Here is a 10000-nt window from a genome sequence, read left to right on the forward strand (position 1 = left end):
ACCCGGATACGTCTTGAGATAAATGCTGCATGGAGACAAACAACATCTGGAAATGTTTGACGATAAACACTGTCTGGACATAATCACTGCTGAGAGAGAGATATGAATAGATACTTTGTTGGAGGTGCTGTACTGTATAAGGAGGTGGTAGATATATATATATGGGCAGGGTAGTTTGCAAAGAGAAAATGTTGTGCTTACCACACACACACACACACATACACACACACACACACACACACACACACACACACACACACACACACACACACACACACACACACACACACACACACACACACACACACACACACACATTATTGCTTGTCTGATATCAGTAATTTTTCGGGAATCAGCAGATTGGAGTTTGTGTGATTACCGACTGCAGTACGTGCTGTACATAACCCAAAAACCTTGAGTAGCTTTCACCCTTGTTTTGGGCGAATTTCAATAAACAAATTTTTTAAAAAACACGTTGTATTGTCGACGTTTCAAGGAGTATTTCTATAAACAGCTGCCATTTGTTGTGTGACAGAAGGAAAAAATTTGGTTTGGAAATTAAGAAAACACGTGGATATGACAAATGACTCGGAAATCAGGTGTTATCAAATATATTTTGCTTTGAAACTCACAAAGAGAAACCAGATAATCTTTCTAAAGCATACCCGGTTCATATAAAATAACCAATTGCTTTTGAAACAGTCATGAGGACAAAGTAAAACGTGATCGCTCATACACTTCTGAGGTTAAAAGTTAAAACCTCCACCACACATCGATCATCATCATAAGATAAGGGATGAAACATTGCCACCAAGGCACCCGGAACCAAACATGCAGGCATGCACACACATTCACGGACTCCGTTTACAGATACAAATCTACCCGAATGTACCTCGTCCATTTGTGCTTTCTGCAGTGTAACGTCGACACCCCCTTTCAAATTTTTCACCTTTTGTAGCCTTATAGCCCTGAATTAAATTTCATTAAATCAATCTTCTTCCACCTTTATTTACACATCATAACCCACAACTTCCAAATGAAAAACAAATTCGACAATTTCCAGATTATTAATTAAAATATTAACTAAAATATTAATTAAAAATACAAAACCAGAATATCTTGGTTGGATAAGTGTCCACCCCCCCCCCCCCCCCAAAGTTAATACTTGGTGGAAGCACCTCTGAGAGCAATTGCAGCTGTGAGTCTGTTGGGATAGGTCTCCACCAACTTTGCACACCTTGATTGGGCAATATTTTCCCATTCTTCTCTCCAAAACTGTTCAAGCTCAGTCAAGTTGTGTGGGGAGCATTGATGGACAGCAATCTTAAAGTCATGCCACAGATTTCCGATTGGATTTAGGTCAAACCTCGAACTGGGCCACTCAAGGACATTCATCTTTTTGTTCCTTCGCCACTCCAGTGTAGCTTTGGCTGTGTGCTTTGGGTTGTTGTCATGCTAAAAGTTGAGCTTCCATCCCAATTTCAGCTTTCTTGTAGAGGCCAGCAGGATTTTTCTGTGTTTTGTTCCATACATTTTCCCTTCTATCCTGACAAGTGTCCCAGCCCCTGCTGATGCGAAACATCTCCATAACATGATGCTGCCACCACGATGCTTCACAGTCAGGATGGTGTTCTTTGGGTGATGTGCTGTGTTGGGTTTGTGCCAAACATAACGTTTCGCATTTCGGCCAAAAAGTTCCACGAATGCATCAGCTCGGGGGGTCCTCGTGTGCAAAAAATGTATCCTAAGTTACTCACTGGAATTTTGAAGTTGACCACTTCCCTTAACAGAAAAACTTGGTTACCATTTCCATAACCTGGCAATAAGTGCGAAAATGGTGCCTCTTTTGGGGGTTCCGACGGAAATTGTCGGGCCAATAATTAGGGGTAGTGAAAATGAAAACGACTGTTACTTTGCAATCTTACACCCTAGAAACACAAACTACACCTCAAAATGTCGGTCTTGAGACCCTCTTTCATATGATATGCAACGTAGGTTCATTGGTTCAAGAATCAGGTCACTAGAGGTCAAAAGGTCATGAAAATTTGGTTCAAGTGAAAATCTGACCTATCTCTGAAACATGTCCCACAGAACATGCCACGTCCATATTTTACCCTCTTTGAGGGTCTACCCATCACTATAGGTGCCAAGGAACACAATCATATGAATAAAGTAGAATTTATTGCAATAAAATGAAAACAGCACAGAATGGAAAGCGGTCGACTTTCAATCTGATCACTTTTTGGCCACCGCTAAAACGATTTCCTGTTGGGAAACTTAAATGGTTATTATGTCACGCCCGTTCATCTGAGATCGACAAATTAACCCTTTAACTGTTTGCCTTAGAAGACTCTTCCATGTGATATTACCTTTATGGAGATTGAGCCAATAATGAGGTCACTAGAGGTCAAAAGGTCACGAAAATTGGGGTCAAGTGAAAATTTCGGTGGAAAATGCACAACAGCACATGCCAGATCCATATTTTTTCATTTATTGGGGTCAAATTTTTTGGAATAGATACAAAAAATACAGATATGAATGGACAGATATGAATGGAATGTACTTGATGACCACCATGGGGCCTAAACAATAAACAAAAACTGCCACTCCAACATAGTAAGTAAGCACATACCAACTAGTGGAATGTGATTCTGGTTTGGAAATGCGTAAAAACTTATGAGTCAGTCACTCACTTTCTGACGACACCAACTGCATTTTGACATCCTGACTTTTCCGAGTCGCTTTGACAAGTGCAAAATGTACAACAGGGATTGTTAGAACTGCGGCAAGGACATCTCCAAGTTCCACACTTTTGACATGTGCAGTGGATTGCAATGTCTTCAGGAATTGGATTGTTCCCCCTGCCTGGGACCAGAAGATCGATAAATTCGAAACCGAATTGTCTTGGGTCAGAGGATTCGCATGATGAGAGGAGGGACACCATCTCTTTTGTCGCAAAATAGTCTCTCAAAATGTGCAACCGAATGGCATGACTTGTGGGTGGCAAGTCATCCAAACATGACCGCTTGGCATGATGATACCTGTGGCTTCGGAGCTGGTTCATGGTTTTCATCATTGTTCCTTTCTTAAGGACCTGTGTCAGATCGGCTTCTACTTTATCAATTACTGTATCCAGGTTACCTGTCGCCACCACAAAGTCCTTTAAGTACATCTCTGGATTGGCTATTAGAGCAGCATGCTTGGTTCCAACTTTACTTGTGTAGTCACACCCAGTTAGTGTGTGGACAGCGGGCAAAACCTGACACAAACTTTGTCCGATCCTCTTTGAAAGGATATGTATCGGAATGTATATTGTCGAGTCACCAACCCCAGCCTTCACCCAGAGTTATTCGAGGCTGTTCGCATTCAGCTCGCTCCAGTAGAACATCATCAAAATGAACACATCCGTGTCTGACGATAGGACTATGATACGATTTTTACTTTGTTTAACAGCATCCATTGCATGTGGTATAATCCTCATGTCAGCCTCTTCTGCATTACATTTGAGTTGTGGAACCTCTACAGGTCTCGATGTCATGGACCAACATGAAACGACGATGCTGTCTGGTCCACAGAAATGACTGACTATAATCTCCAATGTAGGAGCACTCCAATTCAGTACCAGCGCCTCTGCATGAATGAGGGATTCAAATTTTGCTTTGTTGACACTGGATAGCCAAAATCTGTCCATTTCTCGAGGGAGAGGGGTTTCCCTGGACACATCACGTCATTCTATGGGTGACTTCTTCTCTCGCCTTTGCCGCTCAGAATCCTTCAGACGTTCCCATGTAGGAATCAAACACAAAATTAATTCTCGAGGCACCCTTTACTGTCGAGGCAACATAGCCTAGAAAGGCATCACAGAAGTCACCAAAATTTTTTGAACTCTTTGTTTGGATCTTGCGAATGTTTGCCATCACATCACCTATACAGCATGTTCCCATTGAGTCATCACGTCTCTGTGTTCTTGGGTCCTGGTCGCTGAGTTGAGCTTCAAGTTCATGGACAATTTCACTTTTAATTGGCTTGGTCATTAGGGCTTCGTCATCAGAGAGGAGACGTTGTACACACATCAAACTGCAGAAGTTCCTCCATAGTCCGTCCTCGTTTCTTTGCAATCTCTAGTGTACGTTTCATCTGAGCATCTTCTCGCTTGTTGAGTTTTGCTTTTCCTTTGTGTGGGAATGAATTATTGTGGATTGCAGCGAAGGTTTTAAGGTTGGTGCGATGAATCGTGTCTGACAGTCGAACTGTCTTCTCTATTTACCTTTCTCAACGAAGTTTCTCGTAGGTATCGTTGCCGATTCTCTCCACATTGAGCAACTGTTCTCTGGTATCTTCTGACATGACTTCCTTGGTTAAGATATTGTGGAGCATTTTTTCTTTTGGGGGAGTGAGGAAGGGATTTTCATTCTTCTCTATGACATTTAATATGGGTTGAATGTTGGCCTCCTCAAACTCGGTTGCTGCTTTGCTGAATGACCTGTTAACTTTTAACTCATAGGAGGAACTACCTATACCAGCAAGTTCTCTGTAAAGGTTTGTGATGGCAAGCATCTCATGATATATCAGTTCCTACTTGGCAACAAAATTCTTCTTTCTTGAACTACCAAATATTCCTGATGCACTTTTCTGGGCTCTGTTGATAGTCTGTTCCAACGCAAGGTCTGCTCCAACCTCGTTGAAACATCCCATTGTTCGTTTTACGGCAAATCTGCCCTCCATAAACTCCGAATGCACTTCTGGTGCTATCTCAGGCAGTCTCCTCATGTCCTCAAGGTCGAGGGAGCACCATCTCAAGTAGTTCGTTGAATCAAAAGCAGCAAACAAGGGTAGCAGATCTTGAATGGCTTGTACTTGAAGGTTCCAGTTTCCCTCGCGATCACTCCGAATTAGGTTCTCAAGATGAGACACCAGGTGTAGAAAGGTGTTCCAATACCTGAATGTGTCACATTCCTCACACTTTGAAATGAATCGTTCAAATTTGTCAACTTGTTCAGAGCCGATGTGGTCCTGGTATGTGTGAAGGAGGGGCACACTCTCAGGAGATTTCCCTGCTACTTCTTTCAAATGCAGGAGGGTATAGAGCAGATCCTTGTATTTTGCAGCTCGGTCATCTTCGTTGAAGAAGGCTTCCCACTGTAACCTTGCAAATGCCTCTTTCAGCAGCTGCAGTCCTTTCAGGGACCTCACATAGTTTTTTCCACCTATGACCGATTCTACAACATTTACTCCAAAAATGCAACTCTCTATCAGTATGTCTTCTGCTCCACTATTCTTTTATGTACTTGCCAATGCAACCCAAAGCAACTTTAGCCATGTGGAAGGAACCAAGGCACAGCACGATATTCCCAAACTCATTTGGACGGACCAGCTGTATCTAGTGCGCTATATGGTGCACTCCTTCTTCACAGGTCACAGGAAGCTTTGGCTGGTCAAGGAATTCAAGAACACTTTGAAAATTCTTCATAGCTGCGTACAAAAAAACATAGTTGGTCACTGGGTATGGAAAGACAGGTAGAAATCCCACACGCTTGAGGGGTATGTCCTCAACACTCAAGGCAGAGTTTGCAGCACTCCATATCGGCATTGTTTGATTCTGAGGTTGTGTGTTCAGGCGTCGAGGGTCAGTTTCGCATAGATCCATTCTGCTTAACAGCCATGCTATTTCCTTTGTGCCAACATTATTCAGGAGATCCTGGTTGACTGGATGAGAAGGGGAAACCTTGTAATCTTCAGGGAGATCTGGCTTCTTGGCAAGCTTGTAGAATTCTCTCAATGTCTGGCACTTTAGTTCAGCAGTGAATGTCTGTGAACCATGCTGAACATCTGTTTCAGACCGTTTTGGCTTGCGGGTATGAGATCCACCCTCATCTTGAAACAAGACAGCAACTGTATCGTAGCTTCCACCAATTCCAGACAGGTTTGCCTCGTCATGGTCGAAATTGTCAAAGGCACCAATTGTGAATATTGCTTTGTCAAAGTGACTCGGAAAAGTCAGGATGTCAAAATGTAGTTGGTGTCATCAGAAAGTGAGTGACTGACTCATAAGTTTTTACGCATTTCCAAACCACAATCACATTCCACTAGTTGGTATGTGTTTACTTACTATGTTGGAGTGGCAGTTTTCGTTTATTGTTTAGGCCCTATGGTGGTCATCAAGAACATTCCATTCATATCTGTCCATTCATATCTGTATTTTTGTATCTATTCCAAAAAGTTTGACCCCGATCGATGAAAAAAAAAAAATGGATCTGGCATGTGCTGTTGTGCATTTTCCACAGAAATTTTCACTTGACCCCAATTTTCGTGACCTTTTGACCTCTCGTGACCTCATTATTGGCCCAATCTCCATAAGGGTAATATCGCATGGAAGAGTCTTCTAAGGCAAACAGTTTAAGGGTTAATTTGTCTATCAAGGGTGAACGAGCGTGACATAATAACCATTTAAGTTTCCCAACAGGAAATCGTTTAAGCGGTGGCCAAAAAGTGATCAGATTGAAAGTCGACCGCTTTCCATTCTGTGCTGTTTTCATTTTATTGCAACAAATTCCACTTTAGTCATATGATTGTGTTCCTTGGCACCTATGGTGATGGGATAGACCCTCAGAGAGGGTAAAATATGGATGTGGCATGTTCTGTGGGGCATGTTTCAGAGATAGGTCAGATTTGAATACAAAGTGGACGTGGACGAGCTTTGCATTTTGAGATGCTTTCTAGTTCGGTTATTTGTTTTTATCCTGATCGGAGAGTGTTCAACTGAGGTGCTTGAGAAAAACTATATTGGGTTGATTCTTCGATTGATCTAAAGTGAAGCTTTCAAGCTCTTCTGCTTTGGATGAATACTTATTGCCATTTCGAATTGCCACTCAATATTCTATTTTGGAAAATAATTTTAATTTGATGTAAGAATACCAAACTATTTTTATAACAAAGAGAGAGATGGTATTTGCAAAAGCCTTTGTTTGCATTCACGTGTTATCCTCAATTATCCTTATTATTCACCTTTCCGTCAGTAGTCAAGGCTTGTCTTGAAAAGGTTTGCAAAACTGAAAATGAACAAGGACCAAAGAGCTCAATGATAAATTTGCAGTGGAGTTTGCTGTGCAGGTGAAGATATTTTTCTCTTGCTGAATATGTGACAACCCTCTTTGCATACTTGGACTTTGGAGACCACCTCTGGAAATAGCATTTTCTCTTCAACCTATTTTCCTTCAAGATTTTTACAACGTACTTGCGAATTTCATTAATTGATGAGATGGAGATGGAAATCACATTGATTGTCCGTCACTTTGACCGGTGGGACGGGGTTGGGGCCTGTCAATCTTTTCCTTTGGTTAGCGTGCTTCTGTTGTGCCTGCGATGCCCTGCTTCTTCATGGCTAGATGACTTGCCATTGTATCCTGCGTCATGACTTCCTGCTCCTTTGGGTTTTAATTAATGTTTTGTGGCATGTTCAATTCCATCAAAATACTCTGATTTTTAGAAGAGAATTATAATTCCACTCGATGACCCGTGAACCCGTTGTGACAGCGGTTGAAGAAAAAAAAGATAGCTCCAGAGAACTATACTGCTGAGGTTGTTTGCATTGATCAAATACTCCCGAAGAGTACTTGACGGAATCGGGAATTGATTCTTTAAATCATTTTTTCTTTTCCCGATTTGAAGCAAACGATACTGCACACCGCAAGCGAATGGTGAGTAAGGTGGCCCTAAAATGTTTGCGCTATCGTGTACCATTTTTGGCTGTATTTAGGGAAGATACATACATACATACATACATACATCCATACATACATACAAGATGAGAGTTTTAGTAACATACTAGACGACCCCTGAACCCATTGGGTTCCCGTTGGGATAGTGGTTGATGAAAAAAAAATTAGTTCAAGAAAAAAATGACAGCTCCAGTGAACTAAACCGCTGAGGTTGTTTGCATTGATCAAATACTCCCAAAGAGTGCGTGACTGAATCGGGAATTGATTTTTATCTTGCCAAAACGAAGTTTTTGCAAGATATGTTAGTGAGCTTGTATGTTTTTTTTTTTGTCTGTAATTACGGATAAATAATTCTGCAGAGCACAGTTATCATTGGAAATTTTTGTAACTTCGCATATCAGAGGCCTATAGAGGTCCCTTTCAGCGCACAAAATTTTGAAGGTCAAGGTCAAAGGTCAAGTCACTTTGTCGCAAAACAGGGAAGTCGACGAAACCCTTATTTTTTGGGTAATTTTGATCAGATCGTCTTCAAACTTCATGGGAATATAGTTCATGGTCTGGCGCTCAGCTGATTAATTTTTGTGGCGATTGGCCTTGACCTTCATATGTTTTTTTTTGTCTGTAATCACGTATAAATCACTCTGCAGAGCACAGTTATCATTGGAAATTTTTGTAACTTCGCATATCAGAGGCCTATAGAGGTCCCTTTCAGCGCATAAAATTTTGAAGGTCAAGGTCAAAGGTCAAGGTCACTTTGTCGCAAATCAGGGGAGTCGACGAAACCCTTATTTTTTGAGTAATTTTAGTCTAATCGTCTCCAAACCTTATGGGAATGTAGTATATGGTCTGGCGCTCAGCTGATTAGTTTTTGGTGGTGATTGGCCTTGAGCTTCATGGTTAGCACCTGAAGTCAAACATATTTTACCCCAAGGTCAAATTTTTAAGTTTTAGGAACCATATCGTGTGGCACATCAAATTGAACACCTCGATGAGTGCTTTCTAGATATGTCAAGCTTGAGACATTATGACGTCATTTGGTGACGTTATGAGGCAAACACATATTTTTCATGGTTACTCTGTAGAACGATTCTCATCGGAATCTCTCGTAGGCAGAAAGGAGTCACTCCTGGTGGATAGCAGCTCTGTTCACCTCTGTGACCTTAAAGAAGTCACACATGGTCACCTTTTGGCAAGATACGGGTCATCCTGCGGGTGACATTGGTTTAATTATTTTTTTGTTGCCCGATTGTTTGTTCGATTGCAGTACTTAAATTTTCTGATTATTCATTTGTGTTATTTAACATTGCTAATTGTTCAACCCAGCCACTGTGGTTGCACAAGTTAGTGCACTCTCAGCGCCGGTCCCAAGCCCGGATAAATGGGGAGGGACAAAGAATTGGGATAGCCAGAGAGATGAAGAAAGTAGACAGGAGTACAATGAGTGGTGGCGCAAGGTGAAGAGAGGTGGCGAAGGCTAAAGAAAAGGTATGTGGCGAGCTGTATGGGAAGTTGGATACAAAGGAAGGGGAAAAGGATTTGTACCAATTGGCCAGACAGAGGGACCGAGCTGGGAAGGATGTGCTGCAGGTTTGGGTGATAAAGGATGCGTCAGGAAGGGCATCCACAACAGACAAAGTGGATGGGGTGTAAGGCGAGGAGCATTGGAGGTGGTTTCAAACTATTCGACCATGGTGTGGATGGGAGAAATGGTGTTGGGGTAATCCTGAAAGAGGATTATGTTAAGTGTCTTGGAGGGGAGGAGAGTGTCTGACCGAGTGATGAGTGTGAAGTTGAAAATTTAAGGGGTGATGATGAGTTTCATCAGTGCATATGCCCCTCAAGTGGGGTGTGAGATTGAGTCGAAAGAAGATTTCTGGAGTGACTTAGATGAAGTGCTGGAGAGTGTATCCAAGGAAGAAAGAGTGGTGATTGGAGCAGATTTCAATGGGCAGATTGGAGAAGGGAATAGAGATGATTAGGAGGTGATGAGTAGGTATGGTGTCAACGAGAGAAATGTGGAAGGGCAGATGGTGGTGGATTTTGCAAAAACAATGGAAATGGTGGCTGTAAATACATATTTGAAGAAGGAGGAGCACAGGGTGACGTAGAAGAGTGGAGGAAGGTGCACACATGTGGACTACGTCTTCAGCAGGAGATGCAACCTGAAAGAGATAAGAGACTGTAAGGTGGTGGCAGGGGAGAGTGTAGCGAGACAGCATGGGATGGTCGTTTGTTGGATGATTTTGGTGGTGAGGTTGTGCAAGAGAGTGAGGGCTGAACCA

This window comes from Eptatretus burgeri, chromosome 4 (genome assembly GCF_056783735.1).
Source record: "Eptatretus burgeri isolate ZD-2024b chromosome 4, Ebu_testis_v1, whole genome shotgun sequence".
NCBI lineage: Eukaryota > Metazoa > Chordata > Myxini > Myxiniformes > Myxinidae > Eptatretus > Eptatretus burgeri.